The following is a 21,729-nucleotide window of genomic DNA, read 5'->3' as shown; positions in this document are numbered from 1 at the left end:
TGTACATCATGGAGCATGAGGTCCATTAATATGTATTATCTTGTTCACAGAATGAATAGAGGGTGCATGTACATTATGGTAGAGATTTGCCTTGGTATTATCCAGCAGTCATTTGCTGAAACTGCCACTGTCTATGGAGAGAAGAGGTATTTGACAGTTCATACCACTGGCAAATGTCTGCGTGTGTGTGTGTGTGTGTGTGTGTGCGTGTGTGTGCATGTGCGCATGTGTGTGTGTGTGTGTGTGTGTGTGTGTGTGTGTGTGTGTGTGTGTGTGTGTGTGTGTGTGTGTGTGTGTGTGTGTGTGTGTGTGTGAGTGCATGTGCATCTTTCTCTTGTGTGCCTGAACAAATAGTGTGTTATGTAGTAGCTCTGAAATAGTATAAAACTGGGAGTTGAAGGTTTAGTCATAGATTAAAAAAGAAGGTCTTACTGTAACAGATGTGTCATTGAAACAGCATGTCATATGTGCTAAGGCCTGATCAACTTTGCAGAGCTAAATACAGAACCTCCGAAGACCTGTGATTATTACCAGAATGCTTTAGGGGTTTAGATATCCATAACATGAACCAGTATATCAGTAGGTTTATAGCTGCCTGATAATTTCATTTCCTGACTGATGTATTGAGTATAATGACAAAGCATTAGACAGTGGTAACCTACTAATGAGAATCTGTTTTAATTACTGATCGTGCAGGACTTCAGAAGTTTGAATCCAAGACCTGCTTTTTGTTATAGTATCCTACTTATAATTTGTAAGATCATTTGAGGATGAGCCTGTAAGTTTACAGGACAGGCTGGGAAGGATGTCCTCGCTGCTACTTTTATAATATGGGAGGAGAGAGGATGCAAGAAAGATTCAAATGCTTCACTTGAGTTACCAAATGGCTGTATGAATTAACATCAGTAAGACAATTCATAGTTGTAAGCACTAGTAGAACAGGAAACTAATCAAGTTGACTTAGAGTATAGTTTCCCCTACTGTACTTACTGTTGGTGTTCTGTCTAGAGTCATGGTGCTTGTGTATAGCACCTGGTGAGCAAAGAGAGGCTAAAGCAGGTGGCAGAAGATGTACAGATAGGTTTGGTGATCGTCAAATTCATCTCTGGAGTTGTAACTGTAAAATACTGAAGGCAAAGGTAGATAATGTCACAAAATCTCCAGGCTCCTTCTATAGTTATGTTCCTTTTAAGAGCAGCCAGATATGTAAAGCAAAAAGTGGAAATAAAATAGTGTCCATATTATAACAGACCTTATCGCTTCTCGGCCTTTTGGCTAAGATCAAGTGTAATATGTCAGGCATCAAGTTAATTTCTCAGTGGACGTTGCACAACTCTGAGTTCAAATCTCAGTAAAAATGACGTGTTTTTCCTTTTAGATGCCTGTCATAGGTTCATAGGTAGATACTAGGCTATCTGCCCTAGGGCATTTATAAGCCTAGCCAGAGTGTGTTTGGCTTTCACCTCCCTTTTAAATTAGTTAACTGTGCCTCTGTATAGTAGGTCACAGAGGATAGGCCTTTAAGGTTAGATTACTGTGCCTCTGTCTAGCAGGGACACAGAAGAGATCCCAGGGGTAAACTTATGATCTCCCATCCACTCGTCAAGATTTCTCTTGAAGAGGGTCAGTGAGGGGCTCTGCCTAACATGAATTGGGATTCTGTTCCAGAGTGAGAGGAGCCTCTGGGATATAAATCTGTCCCTCCAGCATGTCCTGTTTATTGCTGTGCTGAGGTTTAAGTCCCTGGAGCGTGTAGCTCTAAGGGATTTGGATTTCCTGAGGTGGAGCACGTCCATTAATTCTGCGTTAGACACGGCTTTGTACGTCAGGCATAGATCGCCTCTGAGTAGGCGGTAAGCAACTGAGTAGAGCTGGAGTTTCTTTAGTTGAACTGCATAAGGCATCTGTTTGAGGCCTGTGATCCTCTTGGTGAGGTACTTTTGGGGTCTCTCCAGTTGCTGCAGGTGTCAGGTAAGGTACATTCCAAATGGGGCATTGTATTCAATTATGGGCCTGATGAGTGATGAGTAGAGGGGCACAATGACCTCTCTAGATCTAGATGTCAACCCTTTCATGATAAGGTGGGCTATATAGAAGGTCTTTCTAACCACTTTGGCAACGTGATTGTCAAAGAAGAGATTACTATCTACTTGGGCCCCCAAATCCCTAATTACTTCTTCTGTACTTAATGGATTACCTCCTATGTGGTAATTTGTGGGCACTTTGTTTTTCCCAAGGGGGATGACTATGCACTTTTTTGCATTTAGCTTGAGACCGTGGCTCTGGCACCGGGTATCCGTCTCTGTGAGGCCCTTTTGGAGGATGCTTGTGTCAGCGGGAGAGTCGATTATGGCTCCCAGTTTGCAGTCATCTGCGAACTTGGTCAGCCATAGTCCTCCCGTGTTAGCCTGTACCTCAGAGAAGTATATACCAAACAAGAGGGGTCCCAGGACTGAGCCTTGTGGGATGCCACTTGTAACTGGTTTAGAGTCGGACATGGCACCTGCAAGTCTGACCATGTGGGTTCTATCCCTGAGCCAGTTTACAACCCATCTTGTGACATAGGGGTTGATATTTAAGCTGGTAAGCTTATTTATCATGCCCAAGTGGGGTATTGTGTTGAAGGCTTTTGCGAGGTCCAGGTGGGCTGTGTGGACTACCTTCCCCTCATCTCTGGCCTTGGTAACTGTTTCAAAGAAGTCAACTAGGTTTAAGAGGTAAGATCTGCCCTTAACAAAGCCGAATTGGGTAGGGTCCAGTGTCTGGAGTTTCCCAATGTCTTTGTTTATAAGTTCCATGATGATACACTCCATAGCTTTGAAGACCAGACTAGTCAGGCTTATAGGGCAATAGTTCCCGGGGTCCGTTGTGGCACCACCTTTGTGGAGTGGGGCCACTGTTGCTGTACGTCATTCTTTGGGTACATATCCTGTAGTAAGGCTGAGTTTGAACAGCAACTTTATGTGAGGGTTCAGTTCTTCTTGGAGCTTGTGTAAGACGCAGCCCGGGACACTGTCCGGTCCCATTGATGCTGTGTTTTTTTGCTTTGGAGAGGGCAGCCTTCACCTGTGCATCTGTGATGTCTGGGAGGCTACATTCTGTTGGGATAGACATTTGCTCTTTTGGGGGGGGTGGGGGTGGGGGGCAGAAGTTTGCACTGAACCTGTCTGCCAGGATGTTGGCAGTGTCTGTGGGTTCAGTGTATTTTTTGCCATTTTGTACTAACTCAGAGCATATCTGGGAGTTGCCACCCAGATTCCTGACATAACTAAAGAAGGCCTTGTGATTATCCTTAGCGTCCTGGGAAATTTTTCTTTTGATGCTGGCCTTTGATTATTTTATGAGGGATCGTAATTTCTTGCTAGTACTGATCAGAGATGCCTTCCCTTTTTGGGATTTTGCTCTGTCATGTAGTAGCTAGTAGCTTCCTCCTTCTGTTGTATAGCTTATTTATGGTCGGGGTCCACCAGACAGGTCTCCTGCTTTTGGAGGAGTGAGTCTTGGTTTTATTTGGGATAGCACGATCCATGCATTCCTGTAGGTGCTCATAGAATGCATTTGAAAAGGATTCTGTGGTTCAGGCACTATTTTCCACTGGCCCTGGGGCTTTGAAGGATTCCACCTCAGTTTTGAGAAGTGTGAAGTTTGATTTTGAGAAATTTTTCACAGTGGTTTCCTTGACAGGGGGTGGGGATGGGATATGGATGTCCAGTGAGATTAGTTTATGGTCTGATCTTTCCAGTGAGGGGTTTACCTCTGGTGTGGAACATAGAGTCCCCATGTTGGTGATGACCAGGTCCAATATGTTGTTCCCTCTTGTAGGAGTGGTGACCAGTTGTTCCATAGCGTTTGAGTTTATAAATTCTAGGAACTGTTGGGCAAGGGTGTTTGGGCTTGAGTAGTTTTCCCAATCAATGTTTGGGTAGTTGAAGTCACCCAATACTATGGTGTTGGGAGAGACCTTCATATTCTCTAATGTTCTCAGGAAAGCCGAGTGAAGTTCCTTAGATTGGGAGGGTGATCTGTAGCAGGCTACAACTGAAAGGCAGTTTTGCCCACTGTTAGTTGCACATGGATGGTCTCCGATGCTTCATGCAGTGCCACTAACCTGGAGGTGTGGGTATCTTTGTTGAATATGGATACTCCCCCTCCTTTTGTGTTTCGGTCCGAGTTTTGGGGCTGAAAAGCATGGTATGAGTTATAACCTGGTAGTGCTGGGGTGCTCTTGGGAGCCTTGAACCAGGTTTCTGTTACTGCACAGATATCGATATTCTCCATACTGAGGAGAGCCTCGAGTGCGTGCATCTTGAGATTTAGACTTCTGGTGTTGAGTAGCATTACCCTTAGTTTTTTTCTCCTTGTGTTTTCTATGGTGGTGAGTTTGTCTTTTGAGCCTTGCCTAAAAAAAGGCACTATGGGGGTGGCAAGAGCCTTGGCCAGTATTCGAACACCCAGGGGTGACAGGTGCCAGCCGTCCCTAGCGAAGCAACGTGGCTTGTCGAGCATGTCATCCCAGGCTGACAGACACTGGATCCCCTTTGAATGACACCAATACTTTAGCCAATTGTTAAAATTGATCATTTTGTCTTTATACTGTGGCATCATTCTTGGTGAGGGTAAGATGCTACTCAAGGTCAGGGTCATACTGGCCTGGCTACATGATCAGAGAACTCCTCTATGTCTCTTTTCATGTAGTCCAGGGAGGTATGTCTCAGGTCATTCACACCAGCATGGACAATGACGGAGCCATATTTGTACTTGCTTTAGAGTGACCTGAGTGCTTGTGTTATGTGGTGGATCCTGGCTCCCGACAGGCAACTTACAGTGACCTTCTCCTTGTTCAGTCTGGTGAGTGGGACGTCAGTGTGTCTGATAATAGATTCACCTATTACAAGTGTATTTGGTGTGTTGTTCAGCGTTAAGGGCTGTGACTGTGTGTCACACTGACTTTGTGAAGTATGTGCTACGTGGATATTGTTGTGGGGTAGCGGTTGCTTGGTTGTCTGCTTTGGAGGTCTCTGCTGCTTTGGCAGATTTGTATTTAGAGCCTCCGGGTATGTTTTTGTGTGTTTATGTGTTTGGTTTGCTGATGCAATAGGTCTGTGTGAGACTGGATTTGTAGTGTGAGTGGTTACCTTCTCCTCCTGACTGACTGTGCCAGTCTTGGGTTGAGAGAGCTCAGCCTCCAGTTTGGCTGTATAGTTGCATCTCTCACATATATTTGAGCTTGTTGGGAGGAGGAGGGGGTGGTCTGTGTACATAAGGCAATTGTAACATTGCCTCAAGATTCCCATATTCACTAGCTGGTCTGGAGAGTAAACATGAAACTGTCTTTTGGACATGCCAGAATAGTATAAGGAACTGTTTATTGACTGATCAGATAGGACCAATAGAGAGCCAAGTACTTATAAAGAGTATAAGAGGGTGTAGTGCTTTAGTTTGTTAGTGTTTACTTATAAGATTTGAGCAAGTGCAGGGCTTTAGAAGGAAAATAGAGTGCTTACTTTGAGAGTTAGAACAGTTCTAAGGGAAAAATTGAAGAGTAGACTTTGTGGAGCTGGGAATAGTTTAAACCTGTTTAAGCGGCGCTGCCAGATGCTGCGCGGTGCGCAAAATCACACAAAACTGCTCAAATGCAGGTTTTAAAGCAGGGAAACTGAAAGAGATAGGAATTGACCCAAAATGGCCAATAAGCTACTAGTTTCTGGGCTAAGACCATTCCTCCAGGGACAGATAGGCTTCTCAAAGCTCCCCACTCTCACTGGTGAACAGAGAAGCTTCCTCCTATCCAAGTAAGGATATGGGCAACACAGGAACCTATACCACAGTCCAGAATTCAGCAAAGCCTGAGATCTGGACTAATCTAGTTCAGTAAGGCAGGAAAAGGAATATTTTTTTGTTTTTTTCTTGTTTTTTTTGCAGAGAATAACAGAAAATCACACAGAAAACACTGTAAATGCTATAAACAGGCTAGCACACTTGAGTATGTAGCCTACAACAATTAAACAATACAAAAATTACTTTTTAGAAAGTGCAACTGTAAAAGCAGGTAAGGCAATACAATTTTAAACTTTTTCAAACACAGATCAGTTAGAAACTCGCTTTTTAGGCGGGAAAATGCAGTCGGAGCAGAAAGCAAAGAAAAATTACTTAAATCAGTTGGAAGTCTCTCTTAGGTCTCTCTGTCGTCTGTATCACTCTGCAGGACACCACGAGGAGCTGTGCTGAGTTGTATACTGGCGCAAAACCATGCAAATGTGGGTTTTAAAGCAGGGAAACTGAAAGAGATAGGAAGTGACCCAAAACGGCCAACAAGCTACTAGTTTCTGGGCTAAGACCACTCCTCCAGGGACAGATAGGCTGCTCAAAGCTCCCCACTCTCACTGGTGAACAGAGAAGCTTCCTCCTGTCCAAGTAAGGATATGGGCAACACAGGAACCTATACCACAGTCCGGAATTCAACAAAGTCTGAGATCTGGACTAATCTAGTTCAGTAAGGCGGGAAAAAGAATATTTTTTTGTTTTTTTTCTTGTTTTCTTGTAGAGAATAACAGAAAATCACACAGAAAACACTGTAAATGCTATAAACAGGCTAGCGCACTTGAGCGTATAGCCTACAACAATTAAACAATACAAAAATTACTTTTTAGAAAGTGCAACTGTAAAAGCAGGTAAGGCAATACAATTTTAAACTTTTTCAAACACAGATCAGTTAGAAACTTGCTTTTCAGGCGGGAAAGTGCAGTCAGAGGAGAAAGCAAAGAAAAATTATTTAAATCAGTTGAAAGTCTCTCTTAGGTCTTTCTGTTGCCTTTATCAATCTGCAGGAAACCACGAGGAGCTGTGCTGAGTTGTATACTGGCGCAAAACCATGCAAATGTGGGTTTTAAAGCAGGGAAACTGAAAGAGATAGGAAGTGACCCAAAACGGCCAACAAGCTACTAGTTTCTGGGCTGAGACCACTCCTCCAGGGACAGATAGGCTGCTCAAAGCTCCCCACTCTCACTGGTGAACAGAGAAACTTCCTCCTATCCAAGTAAGGATATGGGCAACACAGGAACCTATATCACAGTCCGGAATTCAGCAAAGCCTGAGATCTGGACTAATCTAGCTCAGTAAGGCGGGAAAAATAATATTTTTTTGTTTTTTTTCTTGTTTTTTTTTGCAGAGAATAACAGAAAATCACACAGAAAACACTGTAAATGTTATAAACAGGCTAGTCATGAAGTAAACAGTTTTTGCAGTGATTCTGTTGAATTGGGAATGCTGGCTGTTGTCATAGTCACATCTCATTTGCTGATTGTATGCATTAGGATGGCAATAAAACCACCATGAAGGGAAGTGAAACTTTTTTTTTTTAATGCTAAAGAATTTTTTGTAAAATTCCTTCACTGGACAATTAGCATATTGGTTATCCACCAGTGTTTTTAGCAGTAATGGCACTGGATTTGGACACCTTAGGGTCATTTTTGTATGTAGATGCTGGTTGACGAGGAATACCATTTTCTGCTTTATACGTCCCATTTGCCAAAGTGGTGTCTTGTCATGGTATGAATACCATGGAAGAGTAGTCCATTAGCCCATCAGCAGACTGACCAGGGGGATTTATTATTTTCTTATAACATGTTAGTGCTTGTTATGGAATTGTATAGCTCGTTACAAGTGAGCTTACCTTTTAGTGCAGCATATGAAGAAATAACCAGTTATTAGTTGAGTAATTCATAGGATAAATGCTTACAGATTTATGTGGATAGTATCCTGTTATATCACACTGCCACTGAAGGTCACAAAAAATGTTTCATCAGTGGTCTTTTTTGTACTCGGAAAGCTATCTGCTGTCTTCATTGTTACCTCAGTTGCTGGTTGTTCCACACAATCTGCCATGCTTGTTTTATTTACTATAGCTTATTGCTTTTTTGTGTCACAAGCAGGGGGATTGTATGTTTCTCTTCATATTTGTACATGGCCCCAGTTTGGGTGTGATGCATTTGGCTTTCCCTTCTTTGATTTCAATGACATCACACACTATGGCACATAAAGTAGAAGTCTTACATTGCATACTGTTACCCATGATACATTTGCAATTAGACTTGATTGCAGTTTCAGAAATTTACACAAAGGATCACTAGAATTAAAATGTTAGTAAACCATGAGACCACATGTGCCCTGACAATGCCCACCCTCAAAATGTACTCCCCTCATACTTCTAGAGGGACAAAGCAGGTCAGACTGGAATGAATTTGCAGATGCCTATTCATTCACCAAGGTCCTGCTTAAAAGGTGTAGGAGTGTTACTCTGTTTCACATGCAAGGGAAGTCTGTACCAGAGGTGGGGTAAATGTTGGGTAGTATACCTTTCCCCTGTAGTGTGTTTTATTTCTATGTTGGTGGAGATTTATATCTTTAGTTCAAGTGTTTGTGGAGCTATTCATCTTTCAGAGATGTAAGAGATCATGGAGGGAGGGATCTTTCATGGCACAGAATGGAAGACATTAATCCCCACTTAAAAGTCTGTAAGAGACCAAGTATAGGTACATGTTTCAAGGGACATGGGACTTAAGACCATTAATCATTCTTGTTAAGAACCTCCAGGGACTTTTTAGCTGTGTGATATGACTGGGTACACACATACTGAAAGAGTCGTTGTATTCAATAATTTGCCTCATCAGTGAAAAATGCAGTGGGGCGATTACATTGTTAGACCTGGATGAGATGCTTCTACAAATATGTTGTGTTAGACGAAAGGATGGTGATTGAAGACTAGGAAATTGCCAACCATGGTGCCAGGATCCCTGACAGTCCTATGTATTTGAAGTGTGGTGCTGGCTACTCAGTAATTTGTAGGTGAGAGTTGTTTACCAAAAGTGGCAGTACTGCAGTATTGCAAGACATGTAGGTTTTCTTATCATTGTATCCATTGTTTATGCAAGTACCAAAGGAAAAATGGTCTTCCTGTGGGTCACTGCTGCCATCATAACATTAGGAATTTCTGCTGTAGGCCGATTCTGGCATCTAGCTTGAGTTTTGAAGCTAAGAACTCTTCTTTATTGTTGGAGAGATGTATCTTTAGCTCAGCCAGCCCCATATAACGGATATCTATAATCTTTGGTTCTCAATCTTGTACCCTCATGAAGTTGGTGCTTATCCTAAACAGTGGCCTGTTAATACTCAAAGATGCTACACAGAAGATCTACAAGCAGGAGAATCTGAGACCTGATGAAGAGTGTAAACAAAGAGAGAAAAGGGGCAGGGGAGTAAGGATAATGATAATGAGGAAGGGGAGTGGTGCCCACCTTGTCCTATAAGTGTCCAGTCAATAGAGGAGTCTGTGTATGCCTAAACAATGCAAAATTATTTCCCTTTGTTCTGAATTGTTTGGTTCAAGGTCAGTTATGTAACGACCTTTGGCATAAATGAGAGGATAGCGTGCAGGGTCATCTTATGTTTGTGGAGCATGATATATTTGTTTTTTGTACACCAGGGCTTGGAGTTCCAAAAGTCTCCTTCTTCTGAAGTAATAGCGATAAGGATTTCAGTTTTCCAGATCATAAATTTCAACTGTATTGTAACAGCTGGTTCAAAGGGAGTCAAAGTTAGTTTTTCCATCACAAAATTCAAAGTGCGGGAAAAGGCTGTCTGAAAGGCATACCATCATTTATTTCACCTATGTCTTTACACAGGGTAAAACTGGTATGGTACAGTCTGAGGATGGAGACCACCAGTAGGCCTGGTATGGTGCACTCTGAGGATGGAGACCACCAGTAGGCTTGGTATAGTGCACTCTGAGGATGGAGACCACCAGTAGGCCTGGTATGGTGCACTCTGAGGATGGAGACCACCACTAGGCCTGGTGTGATGCACTCTGAGGATAGAGACCACCAGTAGGCCTGGTATGGTGCACTCTGAGGCTGGAGACAACCAATAGGCCTGCTATGGTGCACTCTGAGGATGGAGATCACCAGTGGGCCTGGTATGGTGCACTCTGAGGATGGAGACCACCAACAGGGCTGGTATGGTGCACTGTGAGGGTGGAAACCACTGACAGGCCTAGTATGCTGCACTCTGAGGATAGAGACCACCAAAAAGCATGGTATGGTGCACTCTTAGAATGGACAATACCAGTAGCCCTAGAATGGTGGACTGTGAGGATGGAGACCGCCAATAGGCCTGGCATGGTGCACTCTGAGGATGGACACTACTAATAGGTCTGGTGGGTGCACTCTGAGGATGGGGACCACCAGTAGGCCTGGTATGGTGCACTCTGAGGATGGAGACCACCAATACACCTGGTATGGTGAACTCTGAGGATAAAGACAACCAGTAGGCCTAGTATGGTGCACTTTGAGGATGGTGACCACTGACAGGCCTGGTATAGTGCACTCCAAGGATACAGACCACCAAAAAGCCTGGTATGGGACACTCTGAGGATGGACAATACCAGTAGTCCTGGAATGGTGGACTGTGAGGATGGAGACCACCAATAGGCCAAGCATGGTGCACTCTGAGGATGGACACTACTAATAGGTCTGGTGGATGCACTCTGAGGATGAGGTCCACCAGTAGGCCTGGTATGGTGCACTCTGAAAATGGAGACCACCAATAGGCCTGGTATGGTGAACTCTGAGGATAAAGGCATCCAGTAGGCCTGGTATGGTGCACTCTAAAAATGGAGACCACCAATAGGCCTGGTATGGTGAACTCTGAGGATAAAGACATCCAGTAGGCCTGGTATGGTGCACTCTTTCTGAGGATGGAGACCTCCAATGGGCCTGGTTTGGTACACTGTGAAGACAGAGACAACCAGTAAGCCTGATATAGTGCACTTTGAGGATGGAGACCACCAATAGGCCTGGTATGGTGCACTCAGAGGATGAAGACCACCAGTAGGCCTGGTATGGTGCACTCTGAGGATGGAGACCACCAGTAGGCATGGTATGGTGCACTCTGAGGATGGACAATACCACTAGTCCTGGAATGGTGCACTGTGAAGGTAGAGACCACCAGTAGGCCTGGTATGGTGAACTCTGAGGATAGAGACAACCAGTAGGCCTGGTGGGTGCACTCTGAGAATAGAGACAACCACTAGGCCTAGTGGGTGCACTCTGAGGATAAAGACCACCGATAGGCCTGGTATGGTGCACTCTGAGGATAAAGACCACCAATAGGCATGGTATGGTGCACTCTGAGGATGGAGAACATCAGTAGACCTGGTATGGTGCACTCTGAGAATGGGGGCCACCAGTAGGCCTGGTATGGTGCATTCGGAGGATGGACAATACCACTAGTCCTGGAATGGTGCACTCTGAAGATGGAGACCACCAGTAGAGCTGGTATGATGTACTCTGAGGATGGAGACAACCAGAAGGCCTAGTGGGTGCACTCTGAGGATGGAGACTACCAGTAGGCCTGGTATGGTGCACTCTGAGGATGGGGCCCACCAGTAGGTATGGTGCACTCTGAGGATGGAGGCCATCAGTAGGCCTGGTATGGTGTACTCTGAGGATGGAGACCACTGACAGGCTTGGTGTGGTGCACTCTGAGGATAGAAACCACCAACAGGCCTGGTGTGGTTCACCCTGGGAAAAAGACAACCAGTAGGCCTGGTAGGGTGCACTCTGAGGATGAACACTACTAATAGGCCTCATGGGTGTATTTGAGGATGGGGACCACCAGTAGGCCTGGTATGGTGCACACTGAGGATGGACACTACTACTAGGCTTGGTGGGTGCACTCTGAGGATGGGGACCACCAGTAGGCCTGGTTTGGTGCACTCTAAGGATGGAGACCGCCAATAGGCCTGGTATGGTGCATTCTGATGATGGTGACCACCAATAGGCCTTTTATGGTGCACTTTCAGGATGGACACTACCACTCTTGCTTACTGCTGTGAGGCATAGACTGTAGATGACTTGTTTTTACTGTATAATATCATGCCAAATCAGTAAATGTGTAAAACAAAGGTGTGAGAAAATTGTTTTGCCATGCTGTCAGTGTGCAAAAATTGTGAACATGCAAGTTAATTGCCATTGTTTAATCATGTGCTTCTTTATAAAGGATTGTGGAGATCCCTTTTTGTCAATCAAAAAGCTTTATTTGTTGTGTCCTGTAGTGGTACTATTGGGTTAAATTTCAAATTTCAATTTTGTGGTGTTTTTTATTGAGTTTGTGTTATTTTCTTGAAATTGGTAATATTTCTTTTTCCTCAGAGGTGATGGATATTTGTATTTTTTTTTATTGCAGCATAGTGCTGTGAGGTGTCAATACAGATAATTAAGGTATTTTTGAATGTTTGTGGTTTCTAATTAGTGTTATTAATTCTAATAGTTGCCTATTTGAAAGTAAAGTGGCAGATATGTATGTATCATACTTCAGTTGTGTCGCGCGCACGCGTGTGTGTGTGTGTGTGTGTGTGTGTGTGTGTGTGTGTGTGTGTGTGCGTAGATCAACCTCTGTTTTGTCAACCCACTGGGTCTCTGGGATAGGGGGATGTGCCATATCCCCAGGGACTGTGTGATCTGAAAGTTAGTATATATAACTAGAAGGGGGAGTGAGGTGTGTTAGACCCCACATATGAGGAATGCGGGGGGAGCTTGTCCCTGTGCAAAAAGCACTTTCTGTTTTATTGTATGTTCAAGGATAAGCTTTGTAGCAAACACTGTAAGGTGTCGAAGTGTTTTTTGTTGACGTGTTGATGTTAAGCATGTCATTGTTTCTCTGGATCGACTGTTTGTAATAGATGTGTGTGTGTGTGTGTGTGTGTGTGTGTGTGTGTGTGTGTGTGTGTGTGTGTGTGTGTGTGTGTGTGTATACAAATAAATGTGTCTGTCAGTTTGTATGTGGATCTGTGTGTGTGCATATGCATGTGTACATGAATGAGTGTGAGATTACCCTTAATTCAACTATTCCTCCTTAGCTATGGCACATGTAGTCACCAGAACTAGTCACTGACAATTACATTTTCTGTCATCTTTGTCAGTATTTTGTCTTCAGCAGTTTTTTAGAAACATGGCACTCCTTCATTACCTAGGGTCAGCTGTATGAATGATTCACTCATGGTGCAGCTCTGCTAATTTCGTTATTCATTTTTTTACAGAGGTGCCCCATTGTGCTTGAGACATTTTGTACAGCCAAGCCCCATTGTGGATCATCAAAAACGTAGTACGTGGTATCATTTTATTTACTACAAAATCTCATTTTCTGTAATGTCCTGATGCTGCGGAGACATTGAAATGATTTGCTCAGTGATGCACATATAACAAATATTTGTTTCAAATAGGGTTTGGAAGTTGGTTTCTTCCAGCATAATCCACTGAGAGTGCAAACAAGTAAAAGCACCTGGTGTGTGTTTTCTCACTTAGCTCTATGGCTTAATGATTATTGGACAGGAGACTTGACACTGACATCATTCACATGACCTGGACAAGAGGGAGATGGACTCTGTTCTTTTATGAATTTGTTGCGTAACTAAAGGTGAGACACTTTCATGCCAAAATTAGTACAAATACATCTTTTTAATACAGAATATTTCTAGGCGAGCAAAACAAACTTTAAAGAACAGTTAAGAAAAAACTCTGGCAGGGTCATAAGTATCTCCATATAATTTATGACCACATTTTCTACAGGTCACTACTCAACCCTTTGGTGTATCATGAACACCTGCAAGACATCTGGTCTATACGGCTTGGCTGATCAGGTTAAGCTGCATGTCCAAAAGGAAAGCCAATTGTTCATGTACTTCATAGGTACTTACATATAAGCTGTTACCAGACACAGGCTGTAAATTAAAGTTAATAAGAGTAGTGGCATTTCTTAAATACTTTTAATATGCAGAATTTTAAAGCTCAGTCCACAAATGGAACTTCCCTTGTATTTTACACATGTATACTGCATAGTGTATTCATGTCCATCCGTGCATTCAGCACAATTTATTTTTTTTATTTTTTATTTTGAGATGTCACAACGTTGTTTCTTTTTTGTTTCCCGTCCTACTGTGCTCCACTGACCTCTATGTCACAAAAAGCTGTGTATAGCCTATTCTGCAGTTTCATTTCCTGTAGGTGTGAGAGCTGCATGAGCAGGGCCTCCAAGGTTGTCACACTGCAGCTGGGGGGTGTAGTGTCCCCTCCCCCAATTTTGCTGTCCTCTATACCTGCCTTTAAAATAGATCACAGCTTTGCAGGATTACCATTTGTGCTTACTGAGCTTAACATGGGAAAAAAAGAAAATAAATGTAACTGCAACTTTACTTTACAGTTGGTAACTAAAAACATATAGTGCAGTTAAACAGTACTGCTGAAGTCTTCTACACTGTAACCCCCAGAATATCATTCTGGCAAGCATGAATTTGTTTTGGCTCATTTTAATGCCTGGATCATTTAATTTCCTGTTGCATGGTTTCAGTGCCCAGTGGCAGGAGTTTGAGACAGTAGAGATTATTACTTCATGAAAGGCTGTCTTCTGTTGGCAGTGATTGTCTGGAGTCTACTTTGCCAAACTGTCCTTTCAGTAATTAGTTTTAAATAGTCATTTCAGGTTTTGGTTCTTAACTCATTGCATCCTCACCCACTTACAGACAGAAAAAGAAGCCTGTTAGGGGGACCCTCCCAGCTCTCATACAACTTCATCGGAAGTTACGGCAGGCTCTAGCAGGCAGCTTTTTTTTTTCAGGAACGTCTATAGAGCTACTTTGCAGTGAAGCAGCAGCGCCCCAAATTGCCCAAATCATAATAGCATTTTTTTCTGGTCTGTTGAATATTAAATTATGCTGAGTAATGTTAACACACACACACACACGCACACATACACAAAAAAAAAAAAATCAGCTGAATCACCCATCTTCCTTGTATGCAGTCTTCATCTATTTTCTTTTCTAAACTTTCTGTCCCTCACCACTAGTTTTGTCACCCTCTTTCCCCATGAAAATGATTAGCTGCTTTTTCCTCTATCCTTTTACTCTTAGAGCCAGAGTGTAATGAGAGTTAGTCACTAGAGGACTGCTATCATAGGAGTAGGGAATTTCATATACCCTCCCCACCCACCCTATTGCCATTGCAGTGGTCATTGGCAAACGTGTGTTTCACCCCACACTTACAAATACTCATAAACACACACATCCCAAATTCTCATCTATTATGCTGCTTTGCATACTAAAGCACCCATCACTGGCTCTGTTTTTTTATTGTTATACAACCTGATTGTGTGGTGGGTCAAACTCCCGCCTTCCCTCCCAAGACCCCACCAGCTTCTCTGTCTCCCAGACTCTAATCAAGGCTCAGTGGACTCCAGTCAGAGCTGTTTTCTTCTGTGCTATGCAGGGGGGCAGGGGGACTTGTACACTGTTATGCCTTTTAAATTCCTTCTTTGTATTTTTCAACCCCACATGAGCTCTGCCAGTATGATGAATTCATATTACACACCACACTTCCTTTTGAGCTATGCTTGTCCAGCACTTTGGTGATCTTTTTCATACCCCTGCTCATGTAATCCCCCTGATTATCTTAATGTCCACCATGTGCATATTTTCCAACAACTGTATGTCCCTATTGGAGGGCGGCCATGGTGGTGCAGTGTTTAGCATTGTCGCCTCACAGCAAGAGGTTTTCTAATTCGATCCTCGGCTGGGGTGCCTTCTGTGCGGAATCTGCATGTCCTCCCTATGGTCGCGTGGGTTTCCTCTGGGTGCTCCAGTTTCCTCCCACATCCCAAAGACATGCTGTAGGTGGATTGGACACTCTAAATTGGCCCTAGGCGTGAGTGTGTGTGTGTGTGTGTGCCTTCTGTGGAAAGTTGGGTGCCGGGCTGGCAACTCGACACCATAAAACTCCTAACGCCAATCATGAGTGGACAGATGATCCTCTGTGGCAACCCCTAACTGGGAAAAGCCTGAAGAAGAAGTATGTCCCTACTGGATCTAGAGGTGGCCTATCAGGAACTCTACGTAGTGAATATAATTATGAGTCATGTCCTGACCCTGCCTTACCTCTGAATATCTTAATTGCCTTCACCACAATCCACTTATATAATGTTTTATGATTAAGTTTGATGGTTGCTCTTCAGTCTTTTTCCTCCTCAGAATTCTGGAGATCTATTGTCTGTAATATTGACATTACACCTGGTTCCAAAGTACAGCTTTGTATTCCTTTAGACTAAATACTAGGTGTTGTCTGTAAGCTCACCATGCTGGCTTTATCTGGTCTCCCTGAAGGCTGCTCTCCCTGTCCTTAACTAATGCATTAGTCTTGTTGTTACCCTGATTATCGTTCTAGCTAGTTATATGAGGTACAAATGTGGCAGACAGTGTCTAATTCTCCATTTTGTGACACCCATATCTCTCAAACTCTCAGTGCAAGAAATCTGGACAAAGGTATAAATAATGGGGGGACAAAGGCCCAAAAAATAAGGACAGATTTTAAATATCGCTTCTATAAACTTAGAAAGTTGCTAGAATAACAGGTTTTGTATTATGTATTTTCTGAAGGATACGAAGTCTGAAACTCAAATGTGTGTGTCCTCATGGGTTGAATTCACTATGCAGTTAGTTGGTTTGGATGCCTCTCCGAGCCTCTGGTAGTTGTGCACTAATTATAATAAGTGAGAGGCAGGGCAGAGGCTCCTCATGTTTTGTGCTCGAGGGAAATGGTAGAGAATGAACTTAGACAATGGCTGTCTGGCTACAACCCAAGGCTTCAAAGGCAGCTTATCCTTGCAAAACCAAAGACAAAACCATCCAGATGTAAATGATTTACCTCCAACTTGCCCAAAACCTTGGTTGGGCAGATCCTTTGGCCATACATACATCCTGGGCTCCTTTTTAGGTTTTACTCCATCTGGTTCAGGATTTTGTAAGTTTCTTGAAATCCAGGCAGCCTGCTACAGTCATACCATCAGTGTTAGTTGTCTCTTTTAAGAAGAGGAGATAACCTTTCCTTCAGTAAGATTCTGGTACCCCAGATACCGAGGAGGATGACCTGGCTTATGCTGGCCTGATGTCTCCCCTCTCTTATTTTGAGTCAGACACAGAAGGTGCTTAATCCTCTGCTTTCCCATTATAGAATGCTATTTAGGGACACCCTTCACTGGGTGAAAAAAAAAGCCTTCAAACTGGAGGCTAAAGAGTTGTCCTAGGCCCAAATATGGTATATACACTTCATGGATCTGCCTGTACAAAACCTCTAGCCCTCTGGAAGATGATTTTATTGATGCATCATCAGTGCCAGGTTCTCTTCCACCTCTGTTCCTAGAAGTCTGGCCTATTTTACAGAATCCAGGACTCCTCTAAATGTTTTTATAAGAATCCATCGGCTGATTCAGCTGTGGTATCCTTGGATTCCAGCAAGGGAACTTTGGCTCCTTTCAGAAATTACCTTCCCAGTGACAAGAAGAGCAAAATCCCCGACCACTTTGGGAAGAAAAACTACACCTCTGCTACTCTGCTTTTAGAGCCCTTAACTTCCAGACTTGGGTTTGTAGGTAGGTACTAGGCTATTGGCCCTAGGGCCTATATAAGCCTAGCCAAAAAAATGTACCCTGGCTTTCGCCACCCAAGAAAATTATTTTCCTGTGCCCTTGTCGAGCAGAGCCACAGAAGTGATCCCTGGGGTGAATTTCCCATTTCCCATCCAATCATCAAGATTTTTCTTGAAGAGCGCTAAAATACTACTCTTCAGCTACTTGTGCTGAAATACCAGACACTGCTTCTCATTCATTTCAAGTCTAAGGTAGAGGGAGTAAAATGGGGCTATGATGCAGTGAATGCATCATGCAAGGCAGAAGCTACGGAGTTTATCAGGAAAAATACTTGGTAAAGGACTCAACCCTTGCCAGATCATGTTGTAAAGGCGCTTCTTAATGCACCCTGGGCAAGAAGCTTCTCTTTGGTCCCCTCAGAAAAAAGGTGGTGAAAAGAATGGAGGAAAAAAGAAACCCATCCAACCTGTCAAACATTTATTTTTTTTCAGTTTCAAGCTCCAAAGTATAACAGGAATCCTACTACCAAAAGTTGGCCTCTTTTCTAAACAAGAAAAAGAATGAGTCTGCTACAAGACAAAATGGCAGGCAGAGTAGAGGGATACGCTTGCAGGCCCTCAGGCCCATGGCATCCAGAAGGAGCAGCAATGACCCAATCAAACTTATCTCTCTCCCTCCCTCCCCAAAAATGCCACTCCACCCCCACCCCATCTATTTTTTCTTCTCTTGCTCCTGCTATTTCTATAAGGATTGCGGGATGCCTGGACCTCTGCAAAGGAATGGAAGGAGATCACCCAAGACCAGTGGGTCCTGAAGACTACACTTCAGCAGTAAAGGTGGCATTTTTAAGCCGATAAATATTCTTAGGAATTCTTCTTGTTCCAAAAGAACAGAACATTGGTTCCACACCAGATGAAGCAACAAAAAAAATACCAAAAGGATGAGGAAATACCAGGTTTTACTCAAGACTCTTTCTAGTCTCAAGAAAGGAAGTAAGTTGGAGCCTGTCAAAGCTAAACAGATTTTAAAAATGTTTCAAGATTCAAAATTCTTACATTGCAGAGCATCTACCTCTTGTTGTTTCCACATTCCCATTGACAGGGGACATGGACATTTTCTAAGATTGTAGCAAAAGATGATCATTACCACTATATCTCTTTCCCTTTGATTTATCTGTTACATTCAGGGTATTTACTAAAATGAGTGGATACAGTAAGTAGGACCAAGGGCGTTCACATGTAGTCCTACCCGGATGATTGTCTTGATTTAGGCAGCTTCCCTAGAAGAGATTTAGAAATCTCTACAGGGTACACTTTCCCAGGTCCATAGATGATTACTTGGCTAATGACTCCAGAGGGCATTTTTAAACCTAGAATTGCTTCCCAAAGATGAGAATCAAACCTCGTACTCTGCGTATATAAGGTAAACACTTGGGAATCTTGAGGCAATGTTACAACTGCCTTATGTACACAAACCACCCTCCCCTCCTCCCAACAAGCTCAAATATATGTGAGAGATGCAACTATATAGCCAAACTGGAGGCTGAGCTCTCTCACCCAGTACTGGCTCAGTCAGTCAGGAGGAGAAGGTAACCACACACACCACAAATCAAGTCTCACATAGACCTATCGCAACAGCAAACCAAACACATAAACACACAAAAACATACTCGGAGGCTCTATTTTTATTTTTATTTTATTTAACATTTGTTGACCGGGAAAGTCCGACTAGGTTCCACAGATCCTGTTTTCAGCGGAGGCCTGGGGAGAAATGCTCCAGAAGCATGTCTTTAGAATGTGGGAGGAAACCGGAGTACCTGGAGGAAACCCACACGAACGCAGGGAGAACATGCAAACTCCACACAGAAGGCACCCCAGCCGAGAATCGAACCGGAGAACCTCTTGCTCTGAGGCGACAGCATTAACCGCTGCACCACTGTGCCGCCCGCTCTAAATAAAAATCTGCCCAAGCAGCAGAGACCTCCAAAGCAGGCATCCAAGCAACCGCTACCCCACAACAATAACCACTTATCACATAGTTCACAAAGTCAGTGTGCCACACAGTCACAACCCTTAAGGCTAAATAACACACTTAATACACTTGTAATAGGTGACTCTATTGTCAGACACACTGACGTCCCACTCACCAGGCTGAACAAGGAGAAGGTCACTGTAAGCTGCCTGTCAGGTGGCCAGGATCCGCCACATAACACAAGCACTCAGGTCACTCCAAAGCAAGTACAAATATGACTCCGTCATTGTCCTTGCTGGTGTGAATGACCTGACTCGTACCTCCCTGGACTACATGAAAAGAGACATAGAGGAGCTCTCTGATCATGTAGCCCAGGCCGGTATGACCCTGACCTTGAGTAGCATCTTACCCTCACCAAGAATGATGCCACAGTATAAAGACAAAATGATCAATTTTAACAATTGGCTAAAGTATTGGTGTCATTCAAAGGGGATCCAGTGTCTGTCAGCCTGGGATGACATGCTCAACAAGCCACGTTGCTTCGCTATGGACGGCTTGCACCTGTCACCCCTGGGCTTTTGAATACTGGCTAAGGCTCTTGCCACCCCCATAGTGCCTTTTTTAGGCAAGGCTTAAAAGACAAACCCACCTCCATAGACAACATAAGGAAAAGGAAACTAAGGGTAATGCTGCTCAATGCCAGAAGTCTAAACCTCAAGATGCACGCACTCGAGGCTCTCCTCAGTATGGAGAATATCGATATCTGTGCAGTAACAGAAACCTGGTTTAAGGCTCCCGAGATCACCCCAGCACTACCAGGTTATACCTCATACCATGCTTTTCAGCCCCAAAACTTGGACCGAACCACAAAAAGAGGGGAAGTATCCATATTCATCAAAGATACCCACACCTCCAGGTTAGTGACATTGCACGAAGCATCAGAGACCATCCATGTGCAACTAACAGTGGGCAAAACTGCCTTTCAATTTGTAGCCTGCCACAGACCACCCTCCCAAACTCAGGAACCCCACTCAGCTTTCCTGAGAACACTGGAGAATATGAAGGTCTCTCCAAACACCGTTATATTGGGTGACTTCAACTACCCAAACATAGACTAAGTCAGGAGCCTGGGCTGATCTTGGTGCATCTTACATCCCATCACAAGAAATATTTTAGCAGACAAGCTGAGAAGGACCGAAATAGAGCCACACAAATTAATGTTCAACTTGAATATTTTTCTTGCTGTTTTTTTTTCTCCTCCAGACAGCAGACAACTAAGGAAGACATGACTCAGGATCCCAGTTCAAGGGGCCTGGGTTACAGGTGTCTTCATAATATGGTTTCCTCAATGCATTCCCACCAAATACCCTTAATCCCTAGTGCATTGTGGAAGTTAAAGGAGGAGAAGTCCAAAATGTCAAAAATTGGCCTAAACAACATTGATTTTCTCTCGTTCTGAATTTGGCAAGGACAGAAGCTATACTGTTGCATCAGCATGTAGACCTTTTGACTCAAAACAAAGGGTCCATACTGCACCCCAGTATGAGAACACTACAGCTGGCAGCTTGGTTGATTTAGCACAACTATCATATCTGTAAAACACTGAAGGATATGGGAAAGCATTGGTGTTTAGTGCTATCAAATAAGCATGAAAAAGATATCCCATAAAAAAGAAAGGGTGTTTCTTTGTGCTTAATGTGCACTGTGTGTGCCCCCCATACCAGATACCTGGGTAAGTTCCTTTGCCTTTATGTTTATGATTTGTGTAGCATGTAGCATCTCAGAGAGCATGTAATAACGTTAACCCAGTCCCACCCGTGTTACACTGTATCTAATGGGCACCCTACACTACAAGTAAGGCAACCTATTGACACCTATAAACGTACCCCATGAGAAAGGTATTAACATCCCATAATGCTCAGTCATGCATGTACATGCACACACACGTGCACACACACACACACACACACACACACACACACACACACACACACATGCACACAGGTGTAAATAATTACCCTTATAAAATCTTTAATAAACCTGAGAATCAAACTAAATGTTTATAATATTTTGGTGCAGAATCCAATTATGTCACTCAGCCATTGAAATGTTTAGACTCTTTCTGTGATTTTGTAAAGTCAAACAGAGTACAGCATTGTTCCTTTAGTGTTTTAATCTTTAGAATAACTTCTTCAGAATCAGAGTAGACTTTTTTTAAATGACAGGCAAAGTTGATTAATTCATTTATTTATTGTTTGTTTGTTGAGGTAGTGGATTGATCACTGTGGGACC

At 43.4% G+C, this 21,729-nt stretch overlaps 1 protein-coding gene and 1 pseudogene across 2 annotated transcripts in view; both read left to right on the top strand.

Annotated features, from left to right (window-relative positions):
• The window catches only part of ETV4 (ETS variant transcription factor 4), a 748,952-nt gene that overhangs the window by 695,612 nt on the left and 31,611 nt on the right, over nt 1–21,729 (top strand). The gene's annotated exons all lie outside the window — the stretch shown is intronic.
• On the top strand, nt 1,256–1,396 carry LOC122788447 (annotated as a pseudogene).

Source organism: Protopterus annectens, chromosome 13.part0 (genome assembly GCF_019279795.1).
Source record: "Protopterus annectens isolate FY-2018-M chromosome 13.part0, PAN1.0, whole genome shotgun sequence".
Taxonomy (NCBI): Eukaryota; Metazoa; Chordata; order Ceratodontiformes; family Protopteridae; genus Protopterus; species Protopterus annectens.
The sequence above is the reverse complement of the archived record's forward strand: the minus strand, read 5'-3'. Positions and strand labels throughout refer to the sequence as shown.